The following is a 22,734-nucleotide window of genomic DNA, read 5'->3' as shown; positions in this document are numbered from 1 at the left end:
TTCTTAAACTGAGGGGCCCAGAACTGGACACAGGACTCAAGGTGTGGCCTAACCAGTCCCAGTTCAGTAAACAGAGAGTTTACAGCAAAGCTGGGCTCAAAAGAGAAGTAAAATGAGGAACTCTGTGGTCAAAAAAAAACAAAAGACAGAAGTTCAGTAACTAAATAAATGCTCAGTGTTAAAATTTATCATCCTGATTCTAGGAACTAAGCGACATAGCTCCAGGTGACAAAAATAGCCTCTGGAGGAGTCACATTGGGTGATGTAATGTGAACAAGGGATAAATCCTGGCTTTTTTTTTAAACTGAAAAATTGACATTCAGTGAAACTCCAGGGGGAAAAAAAAGAAAAAGGAAAACAAAACCAACCACTGGTTCAAGTAAGGGGCAGCAGTCATCTCGGGGCAGACAGAAATAGTCCATGGAAGAAAAATCTTAACCTTAGCCTGGTGGTGCGCAGAAATGATGGGTAAGAGCTTCATCTCTATGCACTGTGTGGCCAGCAGGAGCAGGGAAGTCATTGTGCCCTGTACTCTGCATTGGTTAGGCCACACCTTGAGTCCTGTGTCCAGTTCTGGGCCCCTCAGTTTAAGAAGGACATCGAAACACTTGAACATGTCCCGAGAAGGGCAATGAGGCTGGGGAGAGGCCTTGAACACAGCCCTATGAGGAGAGGCTGAGGGAGCTGGGATTGTTTAGCCTGGAGAAGAGGAGGCTCAGGGGTGACCTCATTGCCCTCTACAACTACCTGAAGGGTGGTTGCAGCCGGGAAGGGGTTGGTCTCTTCTCCCAGGCAATCAGCACCAGAACAAGGGGACACAGTCTCAAGCTGCGCCAGGGGGGGTTTAGACTCGAGGTGAGGAGAAAGTTCTTCACCGAGCGAGTCGTTCGTCATTGGAATGTGCTGCCCAGGGAGGTGGTGGAGTCACCATCCCTGGAGGTGTTCAAGAGGGGATTGGACGTGGCACTTGATACCATGGTCTAGTCATGAGGTCTGTGTTGATAGGTTGGACTTGATGATCTTTGAGGTCTCTTCCAACCTTAGTTATACTGTGATACTGTGATACTGGAAATGCATAGTCTCTTCATTTTGTCTGTTGAAGGACAGAAAGTCCTTGACCCTAGTGAGACCACATCTGAAGTACTAGCTCTGGTTCTGGCATCCCCAGTTCAAGAGAGACAGACAACTACTGGAGAGTCCAGTGGGGGCTGCAAAGATTCTGAGGGATCTGGAGCTTGTCTGTGAGGAGGGGAGGCTGAGAGTCCTGGGGCTGTTGAGCCTGGAGAAGAGCAGCTCCAGAGGCAATCTGCTCAATGCTCAGGTAAAGGGTGGGGGGGTAAGAGGATGGAGCCAGACACTTTTTTGTGATAACCAGCAACAGGCCAGAGGGCAATAGGCACAAGCTGGAGCCCAGGAGATTCCATCTGAACATGACATAAAAATTCTTTGCTGTGATGGTGCTGGAGCCGTGGAGCAGGCTGCCCAAAGAGGTTGTAGAGTCTTCATCTCTGGAGAGATTCCAAAGCCCCCTGGATGCTGTGGGTGCCCCTGCTTTAGCATAGGATTGGATGATCCCAGAGGTCCCTCCCAACCCCATGAGTTCATAGTTCTGTGAAGAGTGACACATTGGGAAACAACAGAAAGCACCTTTAGCACTTAGGAGGAAGAAGAAGAGTTGAAGAGCAGATAGAACAGAAAGCAGAACTATTAACTACATAGCACAACTATTTACTGCAGAATGTTCCCACTTCAGCCACAAGTCATCCGTTAAGTATTGTTTCACTTCTGGGGGATAAGAGACAAAGTGACTATGAGCATGGCTCTTTTCTGGCTAGCAAGCCATTCTATGATTCCATGAAGTACAGGACTTCACCACCTCCCCCAGCCTAGTTTAACATACTAAAAACCCCAAATCAAATATTACCATATTTACAATTTTAGATTTTTCCTGTGTGTTAGATCCAGGGGCTTGCTCTCCTTGGGCTGGGACTGGGGTTTTGGGCTGAGACCAGCCAGTTGGGCTCATATTGTTAGGACAGAGCAGAAGGTGGGGCTTAAATGGCAGAATAGAGGGAAACCATTCTGCGATTCTGTGATTCCCTGATTCTATGATTCTATGATTCTGTGACTATGATTCTGTGATTCTGGCTGGAGAGCGGCCAGCAGAGAGGGACCTGGGGGTACTGGTTGATGGTAGGCTGAACATGAGCCTGCAGTGTGCCCAGGCAGCCAGGAGGGCCAATGGCATCCTGGCCTGCATCAGGAACAGTGTGGCCAGCAGGAGCAGAGAGGTCATTCTGCCCCTGTATACTGCACTGGTTAGGCCACACCTTGAGTCCTGTGTCCAGTTCTGGGCCCCTCAGTTTAGGAAGGAGGTTGACTTGCTGGAACGTGTCCAGAGAAGGGCAACAAAGTTGGTGAGGGGCTTGGAACACAAGCTCTATGAGGAGAGGCTGAGGGAGCTGGGGCTGCTTAGCCTGGAGAAGAGGAGACTCAGGGGTGACCTTATTGCTGTCTACAACTACCTGAAGGGAGGTTGTAGACTGGCAGAGGTTGGTCTCTTCTCCCAGGCAACCACAGTATAATCACAGTCTAACTAAGGTTGGAAGAGACCTTGAGGATCATCGAGTCCAACCTAACCAGAACAAGAGGACACAGTCTCAAGCTGCACCAGGGGAGGTTTTAGGCTGGAGGTTAGGAGGAAGTTCTACACAGAGAGAGTGATTGCCCATTGGAATGGGCTGCCCAGGGAGGTGGTGGAGTCACCATCACTGGAGGTGTTCAGGAGGAGACTTGATAGGGTGCTTGGTTGCATGGTTTAGTTGATTAGGTGGTGTTGGATGATAGGTTGGACTCAATGATCTTGAAGATCTCTTCCAACCTGGTTTAATTCTGATTCTGAGATTCTGTGTCTCTATGATTCTATGATTCTGTGATTCTGGGATTCTGTGATTCTGAGATTCTGTGGTTCTGAGATTCTGTGGTTCTGTGATTCTTTGATTCTATGATTCTATGATACCATGATTCCATTATTCCATGATTCTGTGATTCTATGATTCCATGATTCCATGATTCTGTGATTCTGTGACTGTGATTCTGTGATTCTGTGACTGTGATTCTGTGACTCTATGATTCTGTGATTCTATGATTCTGTGATTCTTTGATTCTATGATTCTATGACTCTCTGATTCTGTGACTCTCTGATTCTATGACACGGTGTCTCTATGGTTCTGTGATTCTGTGAATAGGAGCAAAATTGTGGAACTGATTTTTCCCCCATCCTATTGGCCTACACTATCTGACACTCCAGAATGAAAGGATGTCTCCTCTAAACCAGAAACTTTGTCTTGGAACACTGAAACCTCTCCTCACATAAAAAAACACCCGGTTCTTCACCAAAACAGGTTCATTTCCATGCAAAACTTCTGGCTTTGAGCCTCATTTTTCCAATGAAGAAGCATTTTGTTGAAAGATTCTTGATGAGTCCTCTTTCTGAACAGGTTTTGAGTAATCACTGTGTAGGACAAGGAAATATTTGAAAATCATGAGCTTCAGCAGTGTCACCCAACAGATGCATTCTTGCATATGTAATTAGCTTGAAAGCCATCTCCCAGAAGCATTCTCTGCTGCTTTGCAGCTATTTTCAGGGCAGAGTGAGTAATCTAACACTGCCTCTGAAAGCAGCTGCAATTTAGAGATGAGTGATCTTTGCATATGAATACTCTCTGAGCTGTGAGCAGCTAATTTCTGCTTCTTCTGAAAGAGAGGAAACATCTTGTGCTTCCTCTTAGAAAGCAAAGACAGCTTGGGTGGACAATTCCTTACTGAACACTATGGCTAGATTGGCAGCTGTATTTCACTCAGCTGGAAGCTGGAAGAGGGGAGATTGAGACTGGAGATTAGGAAGAAATTCTTTCCAGTGAGGGTGGGGAGACACTGGAACAGGTTGCACAGGGACGCTGTGGATGCTCCCTCCCCAGAGGTGCCAAGGCCAGGTTTGATGAGGCTTTGAGCAAGCTGGGCTGGTGGGAGGTTTCCCTGCCCATGGTGGGGGACTTGGAACTTGATGATCTTTAGGGTACATTCCCACCCAAACCATTCTGTGAGTCTCTGATTCCTCACTTGTCCACTTGCTTCAGATTTTACCCACCAAACTCCCCTGAAGAGACTCTTAAGGCCTATCAAGTGACACTTTATGGGACTCTGAGCAGTTCAATTGTTTGAACACAAGAGAATCTCAATGTTTTGGATTATCTTCATGCTTACTTCAAACCAGATACATAGAAGCATAGAACCATAGAATGGTAGGGATTGGAAGGGACCTCAGAGATCATCCAGTCCAAACCTCCTGCCAAAGTAGGATAACTTAGGGCAGGTCACACAGGAATGCATCCAGGTGGGTCTTGAAAGTCTCCAGAGAAGGAGACTCCACATCTCTGGGCAGCCTGCTCCAGGCTGGGTGAGACTGAATCAAGTTTGGGTTTGTTTTGCCGAGCACTATGTTAAGCTGGCTCTTACAGCTTCATTCTGGAGAATGGACATGACATTCCTCAGCCAGACAAGCTAGAGTGACCTTGGGTTTGAAACTGAGGGCTGCCTATCTGCACAAAGGTAGCTGCTATCACCCCTTGCTTTTGCAGCCAGAGCAAACAGGTCCTGTACAGCACAGCCACTTTCTGCAATAGATGCTCAAGCCACCTCTGGTCCATCCTTTGGTTACCATTTCCTTCTCTACAGTAGAAAGCAGCAGCAATGTGAAGCACCACTCAGGAGCAGGAGGCTTTTAACTAGCCTGAGGTGATCTCAGAGATCTGCATGTTAGAATGTGCTCAGAGAAAGATCATAGAATCACAGAACGATTTGGGTTGGAAGGAACCTTAAAGGTCATCCAGTTCCAACCCCAGCACCATGGTCACCTTCCACCAGATCAGATTGCTCAAGGCCTCATGCAACCTGGCCTTGAACACCTCCCGGAAGGAGGCAGCCACAACCTCTGCAACCTGCACTGGATTCTATGGTCCTGTTCTGGCAGGGGGTTTAGACACAAAGATCTCCAGAGGTCCCTTCCAACCTCTGACATCCTGTGGCCCTGTGCTCCTGTGAGCCTCCCTGGATAACCTGTTCCAGTCTCATCACTCTCACTGTAAAGAATTTCTTCCTAATCCCCAGTCTAAACCTCCCCTCTTCCAGCTCAAAGCCATTGTCCCTAGTCCTGTCACTACACGTCCTTGTCAAAAGTCCCTCCCCAGCTCTCCTGTATCCCCCTTCAAGTACTGGAAGGCTGCTCTAAGGTCTCCCTGGAGCCTTCTCTTCTCCAGGATGGCCAATGCCAACTCTCTCAGCCTGTCTCCATAGGGGAGGTTCTCCAGCCCTTGGATCATATTTGTGGCATCCTCTGGACTCACTGCATCAACTCCAGGTCCCATACAGCAGAAGAAATGAATGGCATCAAATCTGTATTCTTTTTAATCTCAATACTCAGAATCATTAATTTCTGTAATGAAAATAAGGCATATTTCCTCAGGAATAAAATTACTCTAAGACCTTGAGTCCTGTGTCCAGTTCTGGGCCCCTCAATTTACAGACATTGAGACACTTGAACATGTACAGAGAATGACAATGAGGCTGGGGAGAGGCCTTGAACACAAGCCCTATGAGGAGAGCCTGAGGGAGCTGGGATTGTTTAACCTGGAGAAGAGGAGGCTCAGGGGAGAACTTCTTGCTCTCTGCAACTACCTGAAAGGAGGTTGTAGCCAGCTGGGGGTTGGTCTCTTCTCCCAGGCAGCCAGCACCAGAACAAGAGGACACAGTCTCAAGCTGTGCCAGGGGAGGTTTAGGCTGGAGGTGAGGAGAAAGTTCTTCACAGAGAGAATAATTGGCCATTGGGATGTGCTGCCCAGGGAGGTGGTGGAGTCACTGTCTCTGGAGGTGTTCAAAAGAGAATTGGATGTGGCACTTGAAGCCATGGTTTAGTTAGTCATGAGGTGTTTGGTGATATGTTGGACTTGATGATCTCTGAGGTCTTTTCCAACCTTATTGATTCTATGATTCTATGATCTCTTCTACATGCCCGTACACCCAAAGCATCACAGGGCTGGAAACTTGGATGGGAAAGGGTTAATTTAAGCAGGCAGAAGATCAAATAGTCAGACAGGCTGATACCCACTGGTTTGTAAATGAACTGCTGCGATTGTGCAAAGCCAGTGTTGACACACAGGCTTCACCTGCAGGCTTGCAAAGTGTTTCTAAGAAGTGTTTGTGTAATGCACGGGCTGAACACATTTGCACAGGACACAAATGGTCACGGGGACCTCTGAGGTACTGTGAGGAGGAAACAAAGAAGCAGAGAGCTGTCTCCAGTCCAGGTGGCAAATTAGCGACGGGATTTAAATGCTTCTCACAGGGCAGCAATTTATCAGCCATTAAATGCTCTCTCAGGGGAGCAGCCATGTGTTTTTTGCACTGCGTGAGCACTCTAGGACAGGCTGTTCAAAGCAAACCCATAGCCACAACTTGAAACCCTTGCCCGTGACAAAACAAGATCGAGAAACCTACAGCAGAGTTCAATATGTCATCCAAAGCAGAGCAGAGCTGCTTCTGCACCTTAAAACAACCCAGGAGCTTTGATTAAACAGTGATTACAATCTTCCCTCAGATAAAAAGAAATAAATATATGTGTGTGTGTATATTTATGTATATCATTTCAAAATCAAAGCCTTGTACTTACTGCATCTTCTCCTGCCTGTCATCTGCTGGCACTGGCAGCAGATTCCAACAGCCCAGAACACAGCTTGGCAGGGATTAGGCTCCCTCTTATCATGGGCTCTCTAATTGCAATGCATTTGTGTGTTTTTTTTCCCCTTTTGAACTAGCTAACTAACCTGTAATTTTTCTTGCTATCTGCCCAAAGGTAAATGAAGATTCTGATACACCCAAGGAATTCCTCATCTGCTACAGGTGACTGCAGATTGGAAGGTGCCACGGCCAAATGAGAATGAATCTCCCTCTACCTAGGTTTCAATAATAGCCTCAGGCAGGACAGATCGCTCACGCTTCATCTTTGTATTGTTTATTAGTTCTTCTAAGAAGAACAGCAAAGCCTGTGTGCAAATCTCCTCCTCTGAGCTCCAGCACCAGCTTGAAGCCGAGCGAGATTCTGATCATCGAGCAAGTATTGACTTGATTTAATAAGGCAAGAACAACCTCAACCAGCAACTGTGATTCTTGCTGCTACCCACAAGCTTCAGGTGCTCAGCAATTCAGCAGATCAGCAAGGAGGAGGCTTCAGCCTGACCCACTTTCTCTTGCCCACTTTCCCAGATCAGGCGTATTTTTGTTACATTGCATTTGGCACTTTGCACTTAGGCAAGTGCCTTACACTAAAGGATCTGCCACTGTCACCATTTGTAAAGGTGCTGCTCTTAACGTGTCTGCCTGTTAAAAGTCACAGAATCTCAGCATGGTGGGCTTGGAAGGACTCCTGGAGGTCATCTAGTCCACCCCCCCTGCTAAAGCAGAGCAGCTTGCCCAGGATCACAAAGTCCAAGTGGGTTTGGAATCTAACCAGGAGGCTCCACAATATCTGGGCAGCATGCTCCAAGGGTCCAGCACCCTCACACTGCCCAGGGAACTGGTGGAATCACCATCCCTGCAGGTGTTGTAAAGACAATTGAATGAGGTGCTCAGGGGCAAGGTCTAACACTTGCATGGAGGGAGACATTAGGTTATGGTTGGACTCAATGACCTTAAGGTCTTTTCCAACCAGGCAATTCTAAGAATATATGAATCTAAGTTTCCCCTCTTGCTCAGATGGAACCTTCTGGGTTCCAGTTTGTGCCTGCCTGTTGTCCCTTGCCCTGCCTCTGGGCATCACTGAAAGGAATCCCATCCTCTTGCCCCCCACCCTTTAGCTGTTGCTGAGCATTGATCAGACCCCCTCTCAGGCTGCTCTTCTCCAAGATCAACAGCCCCAGGGCTCTCAGCCTTTCCTCCTCACAGAGATGCTCCAGGCATCTCTTGGCCCTCTGTTGGACGTTGGCATTAAAGAATCTGAGCTAGACACCAGGAAAATACTTATCTTGAAGACTGAAGTACTTGAAGTTGGGGTTTTGAAAGGCACCAAGAGTACAGGATTTAGAGTGGCTGCTCTGGGATTGCCTTCACTGTCAACAGCAACACAGCTTCCTCTACTGGAAATATCAAGTTTCTGTACCCCAATCTGTTTGATGTCATTTCCTTCTCATAACTACATGGCTCATTTCAAAGCCACTGCAGACTTCCTCACAGAACAGAGTGAACAATTTTCCATAGGAGATTTGGGGAAAGATACTCAGTTTTTGCCAGCTTCTTTAGGTGCCAGGGACCTTCTAGGCAAGCAGCTTACATTCTAGTTTCCCAGTAAAAACAGTACAATGATTCCCATGCATGTGATAAGCAGTAAAGTAACTTGAGTGGAAGTGAGAAATACTAAGGTGGTGGCTGGGAAGACTGGATTTGGGGCTGTTCAGTCTGGAGAACAGAAGGCTCCAAGGTGACCTAATTGTGGCCTTCCAGTATCTGAAGGGGCCTACAGGAAGGCTGGGGAGGGACTTCTCAGGGTATCAGGTAGTGATAGGACTAGGGGGAATGCAATGAAGCTGGAGGGGGGGAGATTCAGGCTGGATGTGAGGAGGAAATTCTTCACCATGGGAGTGGTGAAGCCCTGGAATGGGTTGTCCAGGGAGGTGGTTGGGGCCCTATCCCTGGAGGTGTTTAAGCTCAGGCTGGATGAGGCTCTGGCCAGCCTGATCCAGTGTGGGGTGTCCCTGCCCATGGCAGGGGGGTTGAAACTAGATGATCCTTGTGGTCCCTTCCAACCCTGACTGATTCTATGATGCTATGATTTCAGTTCAGCTTGAGAAAATCTTGTCCCAGTGTCCAGAAAGTAATTTTTCCACTTGAAGCAATGTTTCTCCATTTCACCTCCCACTGGGATGCTGAATGACAGACCACACATGAACTGAAGGCAGCTGGCTGGGCTCCACTGCTGGTCTCCAGCACAGCTTTGAAGAGCTTTCAACACAAGTTGACATGGTTGGGACCTCTGCTTAGGAACAGCTCAAGTCCTGAGTTGTCCACCTGCTGGTTCCCCATATCAAGAGAAAAGGACCCTGTCAGTCTTGGGGATATTTTAAGGGGAGACCTTACAGTGGCATTTCAGTGTATGAGGGGGACCAGCAAGAAAGCTGGGAAGGGACTGTTTAGAAGGGCTTGTAGCACTAGGGCAAGAGGAGATGGTTTGAATCTGGAGCAGTGCAGATTTAGGTTGGACATTAGGAGGAAGTTCTTTACTATGAGGGTAGTGAAATACTGGAACAGGTTGCCCAGAGATGTGGTGGAGGCCTTGTCCCTGGAGACATTCAAGGCCAGACTTGGTGGGGCCCTGAGCAACCTGGTCTAATTGGAGGATGTCCCTGCTGACTGCAGGGGAACTAGACAAGAGGACCTTTGGAGGGTCCCTTCCAGCCTGATGCATTCTGTGACTCTATAAAGCAGAATGATCATTTCAGGGGGCTTGTTGGCAAGGATGCCCAGGAAATCATTCTTTCTGTGTGTGGTGATGCTCTGATCAGCACGTGGATGCAGTGGGGAGGTTGAAAGGGTTGCAGGTATGTGTGTAGGCATTTCACAACAGCAACACCAGCCTACAGGTGCAGCTAAAAATACCTGTGCAGAACAGGCAGGCAGCGAGTTCAGAATGCCAGGAAAGTCCTGGTGTCAGAGGGCCTGAGTCTGCCACCATTTAGCACAATTATTCATCCTAATTATTCTTTAATTCAATTACCTTAAATCCTCTGTGTTTCAGCAGTGCCATACTGTGAAAGATGGAGACTTGGAGCTTGGTTTCAGTAGTGTGGGTCAGGTTTTGCATTGCTTTCCCAGCCCTCTGTGGGCACAGTTGGCTTTGTGTGCAAACAGCGTTCGTGCAGGTGTCTGCCAGGTGGGTTTGGGGCAGCAAAAGCAGGGCTTGCTAAAACTTGGATTGTGAGGGTTTTCTTCATACTTAACCAATCGTTTCACATACCAGAGTGTCTGGGCACCAGAGGGATGTGTCCTTCCATTTCAGTAGAAGGCAAGTGCAGGGTGCTGCGTCTGGGTCTAGGCAGTCCCAGGCACAAATCCAGGCTGGGCAGTGACTGGCTGGAAAGCAGCCCTGAGGAGAGAGACTTGGGGGTGCTGGTGGACTAAAAGCTCAACATGAGCTCTCAGTGTGCACTTGCAGCCCAGAAAGCCAATCAGCTCCTGGGCTGCATCAAGAGAAGTGTGGCCAGCAGGTCAAGGGAGGTGATCCTCCCCCTCTACTCAGCTCTGCTGAGACCCCACCTGGAATACTGCCTCCAGTTCTGGAGCCCCTATTACAAGAGGGATCTGGAAGTGCTGGAAGGTGTCCAGAGAAGGGCCACGAGGATGAGCAGAGGGCTGGAGCACCTCTCCTATGAGGACAGACTGAAGGAGTTGGGGCTGTTCAGTCTGCAGAAGAGAAGGCTCCAAGGTGACCTAATTGTGGCCTTCCAGTATCTGAAGGGGGCCTACAGGAAGGCTGGGGAGGGACTTCTCAGGATCTCAGGGAGTGATAGGACTAGGGAGAATGGAATGAAGCTGGAGGTGGGGAGATTCAGGCTGGATGTGAGGAGGAAGTTCTTCCCCATGAGAGTGGTGAAGCCCTGGAATGGGTTGTCCAGGGAGGTGGTTGGGGCCCTGTCCCTGGAGGTGTTTAAGCCCAGGCTGGCTGAGGCTCTGGCCAGGCTGATCTAGTGTGGGGTGTCCCTGCCCATGGCAGGGGGGTTGGAACTAGATGATCCTTGTGGTCCCTTCCAACCCTGACTGATACTATGATACTATGATACTTTTTATGGGATGGTTTATGCTTTCTTCTTGTACTGCAAATGAGTGAGGGTACGAGAGAGAGCATCATCATAGAATCACAGAATGGTTTGAGTTGGATGGGATCTTAAAGATCATCCAGTTCCAACCCCCCTGCCATAGGTAAGGACACCTCCAGGTGGCTCAAGACGTTGTCCCACCCAGCCTTGAACACCTCCAGGCAGGGAGCATCCACAGCCTCCCTGGGCTACCTGCTCCAGGGTCTCACCACCCTCACTGTAAAGAATTTCTTGCTAATCTCCAGTCTCAATCTCCCCTCCTCAAATAAAATACCCTCCTCAAACAGAATAAAACCTCATGACAGAGAAGGCTCCAGGAAGACCTAATTGTGGCCTTCCAGTATCTGAAGGGGGCTACAAGAAAGCTGGAGAGGGACATTTTAGGGTGTCAGGGAGTGATAGGACTGGGGGCAATGAAAAAAAAAAACAGAACTAGAAATGGGTAGATTCAGACTGGATGTCAGGAAGAAGTTCTTCCCCATGAGAGGGTGAGAGACTGGCACAGGTTGCCCAGGGAGGTGGTGGAAGCCTCATCCCTGGAGATTTTTGCAGCCAGGCTGGATGTGGCCGTGAGCAACCTGCTGTAGTGTGAGGTGTCCCTGCCCATGGCAGAGGGGTTTGAACTGGATGATCCTTGAGGTCCCTTCCAACTCTAACAATTCTATGATTCTATAACAGAATTATGGAATCTTTCTCTGCTGCCTCCACAGTAGAGAAGATTCCTGTCTTAGCCCCCCAGCACTTGCTGCTGATACATTCCAGAGGAGCAAAAGCTGATTCTCACCAAACCTGAGCAAAGCAAAAGAGTGATCCCTGGTTGGAAAGATTCAAAGGATCCCCAGATGTGAGGTTCTTCTCACAGGGGCCTCTATACACCTTCTGGAATTGAAAAGGGCAAGTATTAAACCTGAGCATCAAACTGACTCTGCTTGTATCCAACTGATCAAAAGGCAACATCATTCTGCTTACCAACATGCACCAATTCCCCTGCACTGCAGTATCATCTAAAAGGAAATAGACCAAAACACATCTGTGGAAATACAACAAAAGCTGTGCAAGGGGCAGCTCAGCAGCAAAGGGAACACAATTCATTGTCCTGCAAATACTGATACTGCATAGGGCTTTTGTGCAGCCCCTGCTCTGGGTTATAAGCCTAGCACCAAGACCCTCAGGAGGCTTGGTTCTTGGTTGTGCCAGGTTCTGCACATCGGCCACAACAACCCCATGCAGTGCTACAGGCTGGGGTCAGAGTGGCTGGAGAGTGGCCAGGCAGAGAGGGACCTCGGGGTGCTGGTTGATGGTAGGCTGAACATGAGCCTGCAGTGTGCCCAGGCAGCCAGGAGGGCCAATGGCATCCTGGCCTGCATCAAGAACGGTGTGGCCAGCAGGAGCAGGGAGATCATTCTGCCCCTGTACACTGCACTGGTTAGGCCACACCTCGAGTCCTGTGTCCAGTTCTGGGCCCCTCAGTGTAGGAAGGAGGTTGACTTGCTGGAACGAGTCCAGAGAAGAGCAACAAAGTTGGTGAGGGGTTTGGAGCACAGCCCTGTGAGGAGAGACTGAGGGAGCTGGGGTTGCTTAGCCTGGAGAAGAGGAGACTCAGGGGAGACCTTATTGCTGTCTACAACTCCCTGAAGGGAGGTTGTAGCCAGGCAGAGGTTGGTCTCTTCTCCCAGGAAGCCAGCACCAGAACAAGAGGACACAGTCTCAGGCTGTGCCAGGGGAGGTTCAGGCTGGAGGTCACGAGGAAGTTCTACACAGAGAGAGTGATTGCCCATTGGAATGGGCTGCCCAGGGAGGTGGTGGAATCGCCGTCACTGGAGGTGTTCAGGAGGAGACTTGACAGGGTGCTTGGTTGCATGGTTTAGTTGGTTGGGTGGTGTTGGATGATAGGTTGGACATGATGATCTTGAAGGTCTCTTCCAACCTGGTCTATTCTATTCTATTCTATTCTATTCTATTCTATTCTATTCTATTCTATTCTATTCTATTCTATTCTATTCTATTCTATTCTATTCTATTCTATTCTATTCTTTTCCCAGTAGCAGTAAGACAGCACCTCTGTGCTCAGGAGAAAAAGGACAGTCAATGCCTTCACCTTCTCCCATCCAGAGTGAGGTACTGGGAAGAGCACAGAATGCCCCAGCACACAGCACAAGCCATGGCACAGGAACATGCAACACCCAGAAAAAAGGCAGCACTGGGACTTCAAAGATGGGGCAGGTAGCAACCACAGGGATGACAACAGCACCATCCAGACTAGCTAGCAGCTGAGGGAAGGATGATGTAACCATGGTATGCAGAGCAGATTGCCAACAACATTAACCTAACACACCAGGAATGCCCAGAATGCTCATCCTAACCTTTTTGTTTCAGGTTATAAAGCAGTATGGGATGTCTGCCAGTGGCATACAGGACAGCTTTGGAGCTTAGGGAGTAATGTTTGGTAACCTCACAGCCTGGATAAAAGCCTTTTACCAAATCCCAGCATGGTGGGTGTTGGAAGGCATGGGCCTCTGGAGGTCATCCAGCACAACACCCTTCCAAAGTAGGGTCATCCACTTTAGGTTGCCAGGATCACAAGGTCCAGGGGGGTTTGGAATCTCCCCAGAGCAGGAGATTCCACAACTTCTTTGGGCAGCCTGTTCCAGGGCTCCAGCACCCTCACACCAAAGAAGTTTCTCATCCTCTTCTGATGGAACCTCCTGGGTTCCAGTTTGTGCCTGTTGCCCCTTGTCCTGTCCCTGGGCACCACTGACAAGACTCTGGCCCCAGCCTCTTGCCCCTCACCCTTTAGCTCTTGCTGAGCATTGCTCAGATCCCCTCTGGGGCTGCTCTTCTCCAGGCTCAACAGCCCCAGGGCTCTCAATCTTCCCTCCTCACAGAGATCTGTAGCTTCTGCTGGACTCTCTCCAGTAGTCCCTTTAGTGTCCAAAATTTGCCCCAGTACTCCAGATGTGGCCTTAGTACATTTCCATTTTGTCACTGTTTCACAACAGCCTAATTAGTGGTAATCTCTTAATGATTTGGATCCAACTGAATTCAAGCTGGGAATCTAACCAGCCACTGCTGGTTACTTGTAATCTCCTTCTTCAAAGCAGATGACAAACTATGTGCTTCACTGTCAACACAAACCATGTATCTCTGCCAAGAAAAAGGAGGCTGGAGAGAGGTGGGGGTTGGTCTCTTCTCCCTAGTATCAGGTGATAGAAGGAGAGGAAATGGCCTGAAACTGTGCCAGGGGAGGGTTAGTTTGGAGATTAGGAAAAATTTCTTTGCTTCAGGAGTGGTCAGGGATCGGAACAGGCTGCCCAGGGAGGTGCTGGAGTCACCATCCCTGGAGGTGTTCAAGGAACCTGTGGATATGGCACTTGGGGACATGGTTTAGTGGCCATGGTGGTCTGGAAGGTCTCCAGAGAAGGGCCATGAGGATGAGCAGAGGGCTGGAGCTGCTCTGCTATGAGGACAGACTGAGGGAGTTGGGGCTCTTCAGTCTAGAGAAGAGAAAGTGCCAAGGAGACATTATTGTGGCCTTCCAGTATCTGAAGGGGGCTACAAGAAAGCTGGGGAGGGACTTTTTAAGGTGTGGGGTAGTGATAGGACTGGGGGGAATGGATCCAAGCTAAAGGAGGGGAGATTTAGATAAGACATTAGGAAAAAGTTCTTCCCCATGAAGGTGAAGAGACACTGGCACAGGTTGCCCAGGGAGGTGGTGGAAGCCTAATCCCTGGAGGCTTTTACGGTCAAGCTAGATGTAGCTCTGAGCAACCTGCTGTAGTGTGAGGTGTCCCTGCCCATGGCAGGGAGGTTGGAACTGGGTGATTCTTGAGGTCCTTCCAACCCTGACAATTCTGTGATTGTGTGTTGGGTTGATGGTTGGACTTGATGACCTCAGAGGTCTTTTCCAACCAAAACAAGTCTCTGATCCTGTATCACTGGGCAAAGGGGTTCTGATGGCTGTTATTTGGCATAGGGCAATGTTTGTAAAAACAATGCACTTCCAGAGTCATTTGGGTGTGGGGATTTTCATGGAACAATCTTGATTAGCTTGCTTTCCTAAGAAGAGGAAGCTTATGTCATGTTCCAGTCTATCTCTTGCTCCAAATTTCAAACATACTCAATGCATGAGCCAAGCTCTTAAAAATAATTAAAATTCTAATCTTTCTTGGAAGGCAGCAACTGATGACAGAAAAAGGAACCATATTCATTCCCCAGCTGAAGGACAAAATGAACTCAGAAACCAACCAATGGACACTGCACCTTGAACTGGACAGGCTGGAGAGCTGGGCAGAGGGCACCTCAACAAGGGCAAGTGAAGGGTCCTGCAAATGGGGAGGAATAACACCTGAACCAGTACAGGCTGGGGGGGGGGGGGGGGGGGGGCTGCTGGAAAGCAGCTCCCTGGAGAGGGACCTGGGAGTGCTGGTGGACAAGTTCACCATGAGCCAACAATGTGCTCTTGTGGCCAAAGGATGTGGTGTCCTGTGGTGCATTGAGAAGAGTGTGGCCAGCTGGCTGGGGGAGGTTCTCCTCCGCCTCTGCTCTGCTCTGGTGAGGCCACATCTGAAGTACTCTCTCTAGTTTGGGGCTCCCCAGTTCAAAACAGACAGGGAACTACTGGAGGGAGTCCAGCAGAGGCTATGAAGATGATGGGGGGCCTGGAACATCTCTGTGAGGAGGAAAAGCTGAGAGCCCTGGGGCTGTTGAGCCTGGAGAAGAGCAGCAAGAGTTAAAGGGAGGGGGGCAAGAGACTGGGGCCAGACTCCTCTCAGTGATGCCCAGCGACAAGACAAGGGCCAATGGGCACAAACTGGACCCCAGGAGATTCCATCAGAACAGCAGGAGGAACTTCTTTGGTGTGAGGGTGCTGGAGGCCTGCAGCAGGCTGCCCAGAGAGGTTGTGGATTCTCCATGTCTGGGGAGATTCCAAACCTCCCTGGACATTGTGGTCTTGGGCAAGCTGCTGTGGGTGCCCCTGCTTTAGCAGGAGGGTTGGACTGGATGATCTCCAGAGGTCTCTTCATACCCCCATCATGCTGGGTGTTGGGGTGCATGAGGGCACTGTTGCTCCTGGGAAGCTGCTCAGCAACCAACACCCCCAAGGCTTTGTGATTTACCCAGGTTGCCAGAGAATGAGAATCTGCAGGTAGCTGCTGTAGTTGCAGCTTGTGTCTCAGATTTTGCTGAGGAATACCAACAATGTGGTGACAGAACTGTGCAGGAAACTTTGCCCAAAATCATTAAGTGCTCCACTTCTTTTCTTTCCACCACCCCCCCACCCCCCCCCTTACAGCAAGGTTCTGTCTGTGTCATTCCTCTTTCATTTGTTGTCCTCAGCCTGGATTCCTTAGATAACTTTGCTAGAGACTTGGGTTTTAGTGGAGATATGGAAAACTGCCTAGAAGTTTGGCTCCGAAGCTGTTCTGGCTGCTTTCCAGCCTCAATAATACTCAAGACACAACACATTCGACTTTCTCCTGCAAGGAGGTGAAAAAGAAAGGACACCCCATGAAATGAACTCTGCTGCTTACCTTCCTTGATGACTTCAGAAAGCAGTAATAGTGAGCTGTGAGCCAGACGGTTGAGGGCTAGTCCTAACTGTGCTGTACTGGTTACGTGAGCCTAAACTACAGCATTAGGTAGAGGTGGCCAGGTTAGTGGCAAGGTCAACAAAGACAACTCAGCACTGCAGATCTGGAGTTGTTGATGTGTCTGTGACCATTCTCTAGCCAAATAATAGAATAGAATAGAATAGAATAGAATAGAATAGAATAGAATAGAATAGAATAGAATAGAATAGAATAGACCAGGTTGGAAGAGACCTTCAAGATCATTGTGTCCAACCTATCATCCAACACCACCCAACCAACTAAACCATGCAACCAAGCACCCTGTCAAGTCTCCTCCTCAACACCTCCAGTGATGGTGACTCCACCACCTCCCCAGGCAGCCCATTCCAATGGGCAATCACTCTCTCTGTGTAAAACTTCCTCCTGACCTCCAGCCTGAATCTCCCCTGGCGAAGCCTGAGACTGTGTCCTCTTGTTCTGGTGCTGGCTTCCTGGGAGAAGAGACCAACCTCTGCCTGGCTACAACCCCCCTTCAGGTAGTTGTAGACAGCAATAAGGTCTCCCCTGAGTCTCCTCTTCTCCAGGCTAAGCAGCCCCAGCTCCCTCAGTCTCTCCTCATAGAGCTTGTGTTCCAAGCCCCTCACCAACTTTGTTGCCCTCCTCTGGACTCGTTCCAGCAAGTCAACCTCCTTCCTACACTGAGGGGCCCAGAACTGGACACAGGACTCGAGGTGTGGCCTAACCAGTGCAGTGTACAGGGGCAGAATGACCTCCCTGCTCCTGCTGGCCACACCGTTCTTGATGCAGGCCAGGATGCCATTGGCCCTCCTGGCTGCCTGGGCACACTGCAGGCTCATGTTCAGCCTACCATCAACCAGTATCCCCAGCTCCCTCTCTGCCTGGCCACTTTCCAGTCACTCTGACCCCAGCCTGTAGCACTGCATGGGGTTGTTGTGGCCAATGTGCAGAACCCGGCACTTGGATGTGTTCAATCTCATGCCCTTGGACTCTGCCCATCTGTCCAGCCTGTCCAGGTCCCTCTGCAGAGCCTCTCTACCCTCCAGCAGATCAACTCCTGCCCCCAGCTTGGTGTCATCCGCAAATTTACTGGTGATCGAAGTTTGGTAGTATACCACAGTCTGTAAACACATCAAAGTTGTTCTCAGTGCTGTTCCAAGCCTTGATGCTGACAGCAGTGAGAATGCCTGCAGAGACACTAGGGCTGTACTGGACAACTCTGGTAACAAACACCTGGCTGAAAGTGTTTAAGGCCAGAGAAGTTGAGGTGCCTCCAGGCTTGGAAGTGTTTAAGACCAGACTGGATGAGGCTTTGAGCAACCTGCTCTAGTGGGAGATGTCCCTGCCCATGGCAGGGGGCTTGGAACTAGATGATCTTTAAGGTCACTTTCAACCCTAACCATTCTGTGACTTTTGTGAACCATCTGTGGCTGCATACATCCAAAAGCCAAAGTACAGACTACTAGATGGAGTCACATGAAGCATATAAAGATAGTAAGCTAGACTTTAAAGCTGTCTGAGAACATGACAGATAATATACACTACACACCCAAGTGGCACAGATAGCCCCCTAGATATCTCCAAACATAAAATCCTGATCTCTCTTGCTGATCAGCTTGCCAACAGACTGTTTGGGTTGTACATTTCCATCCTGGGTCTCTGCCCCAGGTGACTGCATGTCGGGGTGAGTGCCCATGTGTATAAAATAGAAACAATCAGTTGCTCAAGGAAGGAAAAATAATAAACTTTACTCTGTGAAGCATGTCCCAGCTGTTTCTTTGAAGCTGTGGTGTGCCTAGCCTTTCAAGCACATGCTTCAGATTTGAGGAGTTGTTTGCTGTGCTTAAGGATGTGTCTAATGACATCTTGTAGACTGATGAAGTTCCCTTTGCTGGGTGCCCACTGGTTGTATTTACAGGCTGCATCACTTGTCATTTACAGTCCCACACAAACTGAATTAACAACATGGGCTGCAAGGGGCCAAGGCTGCACCTAACATCCTTTCTCATGGTGGAGAGAGTTTAGATCATAGAATCATAGAATGGTTTGGGTTGGAAAGGACCTTAAAAACCATACACAAAACCCCATCATGGCCAGGGACACCTTCCACTAGATCAGGTTGCTCAAGGTTCCATCCAACCTTGAACACATCCAGAGAGGGGCATCCACAACCTCCCTGGGCAACCTGTTCCAGTGTCTCCCCACCATCACTGGAAAGAATTTCTTCCTAATTTCCAGTCTAAATCTCCCCTCTTGCAGCTCAAAGCCATTGCCCCTTGTCCTATCACTACAAGCCCTTGTCAAAAGGACCCTCCCTGGATTTTTTGTAGCCCCCCCCCCCCCCCCCTTCAGGTACTGGAATGTTGAAGCCCTGAAACTTAAAATATCTGTGTCAACCCCCTGAAGAAGCTTCTGCATGTTCCCCAGAGCAGCCCCCTGAACACTGTTCATATTTTCAGAGACACACAATGAAGGCAGAACACAATGCCTAGATGTCACATCAGACTTTTAACAGAGGAAGGAAGGTAAATGATAATCCTACCACTTGGCTTCCTCACTACACTGAAAGAGATTTGGGACTGTGCTCAGCAGCTTTTAGGTTTCCACAATCCTTATAGAATCATAGACTGGTTTGAATTGGGAGGGACATTAAAGGTCCTCTAGTTCCAAACTCATACCATGAGCAGGGACATCTTCCACTAGAGCACATCACTCAAGACCCCTCTAGCCTGGCCTTGAACAGTTCCAGGGAAGGGACTTCCACAGCTTCTCTGGGCAACTTCTTTTTTTGCTGATCTTGACCTTCCTTCAGAACTGTTTCTGCTGCTCCTAGGCATCAGTTTATTTTGACATCCTTCTGTCCTACTGTTACACTGGATCTTTCTGGTACAGAAGCCTTCTTGCCTCTTCCTCTGTGCTACACAAAGCTTCCCATGATCTTCAGCCTGCTGGGGTTCCCTCACCACTGCTGGAAACTGTGTGTCCTTGAGCAACTCAGTGAGCTTCTGCCTCAGTTCCCTGCTTTGGAAAAGAAGAATTGGTGTTTCATGTCCCTTACCCTTTGTCCTAGCCTCTGTTTTTAGTAAGAAAAGATAGGGTTGGGTTTCACACCATGCAGGTAATAACTTATTTTCACTGAGGGGTAAGAGGAAGGATTTCACAGGAAGGTGGACACACAGAGGGAGAGAACCTGGGGACACACAAGACCAAGGGAGTTAAGAGAAGTTACAGTTCTAAGGCAGCTGAAGAATTCAAGAATCAGGCAGAAAGTCCAGACCTTCCTGTGTGCTGAATGTCCTGGCTGACACAGGCTTTGATAAAGAAGGATATTATTGCTTTTCTAGCAACTTCTGACCTGCTGCCAGATATTGTCCAACTGTGGACAGTCATCAAAAAGCTTGGGATTATTTTCCTTTCCTATCAGAGGACATGAATGACTGCTATTTCCTTAAAATGAATTCCAAATACATAGCTCCAATTTGTATTAAACCTCAGATTATCAAGTGGGGGAGGGGGAGGGAAGGGAAGCTCAAAGGAGTTTGACAGTTTTCTGTTCTAATGATAAATTCAGCCTATTCCCTCATCCTTATTAAGTGGAGGCTTGAAAGGCTTCATTCTGTAGCTGAAACAATGGTTAGATGAGGTGTCATGAGAGACCAGCAAGCAGATGAACCTCTGCCATACAGGCAAAGTGCCCAGCTCCACAGGGTTTGGCTCTTGCCTCCTCCTCCTGACTATTTCCCTATAGCTTTGAGTCCCCCCTCACACAAACTCTGCCTTGAGTTACCCTAAATGAGGCTCAGCAATGGGGTGAGTTGGGCAGGGTAACAGAGCTGTGTCTTCAGTTCCCTTGTACCCTCACAACCACTCCCTGGAAGGTGCCATCAACAAGCTGTTAGGCTGCACACCTGATGTGCCACAAAGCTATACAGGAATTGCTGTGTTCATATCCATCAGGTTTTGGACCTCTCACTCCAAGAAGGACCTTGAGGTGCTGGAGCAGGTCCAGAGAATGGCAACAAAGCTGGGGAAGGGTCTGAAGAACAGGGCTGGTGAGGAGCAGCTGAGGGAAATGGGTCCAACATATCATCCAACACCACCTAATCAACTAACCCATGCAACCAAGCACCCTGTCATATGTTATAATAACTATTTAAAAGATGCAGTCTAAATATTTTTAAGATTCTCCTGCTAGTTTACATTTCTTCATGCCTCAAGAAATCTGGACCTGTATATTTCAATTTATAGCAGGGGAAAACCTAATGGGACCATCAGGTGAGCATCTGAAGCTGTTTCACCATGTAAATCCACAGAATCCCTCTTCCTTATAGACTCCTGGACTTGTTTTGGTTGGAAAGCCCTCTGAGATCACCAAGCCAAACCATCAGCCCAACACCACCATGGCCATGAAACCATGTCCCAGAGTGCCGTGTTCACATTGTTTCTTGAACGCCTCTAGGGATGGTGACTTCACCACCTCCCTGGGCAGCCTGCTCCAATGCCTGACCACTCTTCCAGCAAAGAAATGGATCCTAACATCCAACCCAAATCTCCCCTAGCACAATTTCATTAGAAAGAACCTGATATTAGATGGAACCCCCCAAAAAAATGCTCATTCAGTTTAGAACATCCAATTAACAGTGGCAGGAGATCACTTTGAGGTTTCTTTACAGTATCACAGTATAACTTAGGTCGGAAAGGACCTCGAGGATCATCGAGTCCAACCTATCAACACAGACCCCATGACTAGACCATGGCACCAAGTGCCACGTCCAATCTCCTCTTAGACAGTAAATCAAGAACCAAACCAAAGACACAAGGCCAAGGAAGAAAGGTGTTGAGTCCTGTTGTGTCACCCCATGCCACAGGCTCTGTTGCAGCAATGCATTAAGAAACTGAAGGAAGAGGTAGAGAAGACATTGCAATATCTCAGCCCCATGAAACAGGGTGACCTACACAGAGCTGAACTTGTGGTTGAGTCTGAAGGAGCAGAGCTCCATGGGCTCTCACAGATGCTAATGAGTCCCCTGACTAAACTGAGGCATACTTGGGAAATGCAATCCATACTACAGATCATCTCAGTCATCATTAGGAAACTTCTGACCTATATGCAAACATCCAAGGAGCTGCCACTGCAGACAAACTCTGACCCTGCTGCCAGGTAGCCATGGAGCTCCAGTATTGTGTACATATTAAGCCATTGTTATGCAAACACACATCTACTTTTCAACCTCAGCTTCACCAGTCATCGTGGCTTTCATTTCAAAGCATCACAAAGGAGGGAGAAACAAAGTCTCCTGCAAACAGACCTCGATTAAATCTAGAAAGAATTCTTTTCAAATAATCAGGCACAGGCAGTCTGAAACCCTAAACTGGTCAGGGAAGGGCAAATGCTGCACTGGAAGTGCACATTCGGACTTGGCAAAACTTAATTCTTGTGCTGCTTCAATACTTGCAGAGGAAAAGACAATTGCAAAGACTGCTGCTCAGAAAATGAGGGAATTCCTACCAGATTCTTTAGAAGAGAGTCATAAAATGCCCCTTAGAAACAGCACTTGGAGCTTTTCTATCTGATCTCAGACTAATTAATTTAACCTTGTGAAGCAGGTCCAGCAAGTATTTAATCGTGACCCTTTAGCCTGGATTCACAGGCTGACTAATCTTCCATATGTCACTGTACAACTAAAAGCACTGTGCAAGCTCTTAAAACCCTATTCCTCCCCACCTTTGTCCCTTCTGAGACTCACCAGAGCCTGAAGCCTCTTCCTGCCCCCAGCAAGCCTGCTGGCACCATCTGCAGGGGTTCGATCCGAAGAAGAAATCCAAAAGCTGAGCTGGGACCCTGGTGCAAACCCAAGCCTGGACTAACGGTTCCTGGGGAGAGCAGAGGCAGGAGGCTGAGACAGTCGGGATGATTTGCCTTCCCAAAAGGCTGTCCCACGTTCTTTCTGTTAGCAGAAATACCTGAACCCACAGGCTGAGCTCTCCAGCGTCACAGGGTGGCAGAGCTAAAAAAGGGCAAAGCCCTAGGCTTGGTTCAGAGTGCTCCAGTGCTTTTGTGCTTTACCCTGGGGCTGCCCAAGTGCCTCTTACAAACTTTTCTCCAGTTTTCCCGGGATTTTAATGCCCAGCTCCCTTTGGTTTCCTACTTTTTCTCTCTTTTATTTTTAGATTCAGCATTTCAGAGTGGTCTGCAGAGCCTGCTTGACGCCAGCAAATGTAAC

General features: G+C 48.7%; 1 protein-coding gene across 2 annotated transcripts in view; it reads right to left on the bottom strand.

Moving 5' to 3' along the window:
- RAF1 (Raf-1 proto-oncogene, serine/threonine kinase) overlaps window positions 1-22,421 on the bottom strand; it is a 101,983-nt gene extending 79,562 nt beyond the window's left edge. For both annotated transcript variants that reach the window (XM_068162655.1, XM_068162656.1), the window contains exon 1: window positions 22,258-22,421. The gene's annotated coding sequence lies outside the window, so the exon portion shown is untranslated. The remainder of the gene's footprint in view (window positions 1-22,257) is intronic.
- Window positions 22,422-22,734: the final 313 nt, after the last annotated feature.

Source organism: Melanerpes formicivorus, unplaced genomic scaffold (assembly GCF_026170545.1).
Source record: "Melanerpes formicivorus ecotype bairdi unplaced genomic scaffold, bMelFor1.0.p_v2 SCAF_66, whole genome shotgun sequence".
NCBI classification, from domain to species: domain Eukaryota; kingdom Metazoa; phylum Chordata; class Aves; order Piciformes; family Picidae; genus Melanerpes; species Melanerpes formicivorus.
Note: the sequence above shows the minus strand (reverse complement) of the source record. Positions and strands in the feature narration are given on the sequence as shown.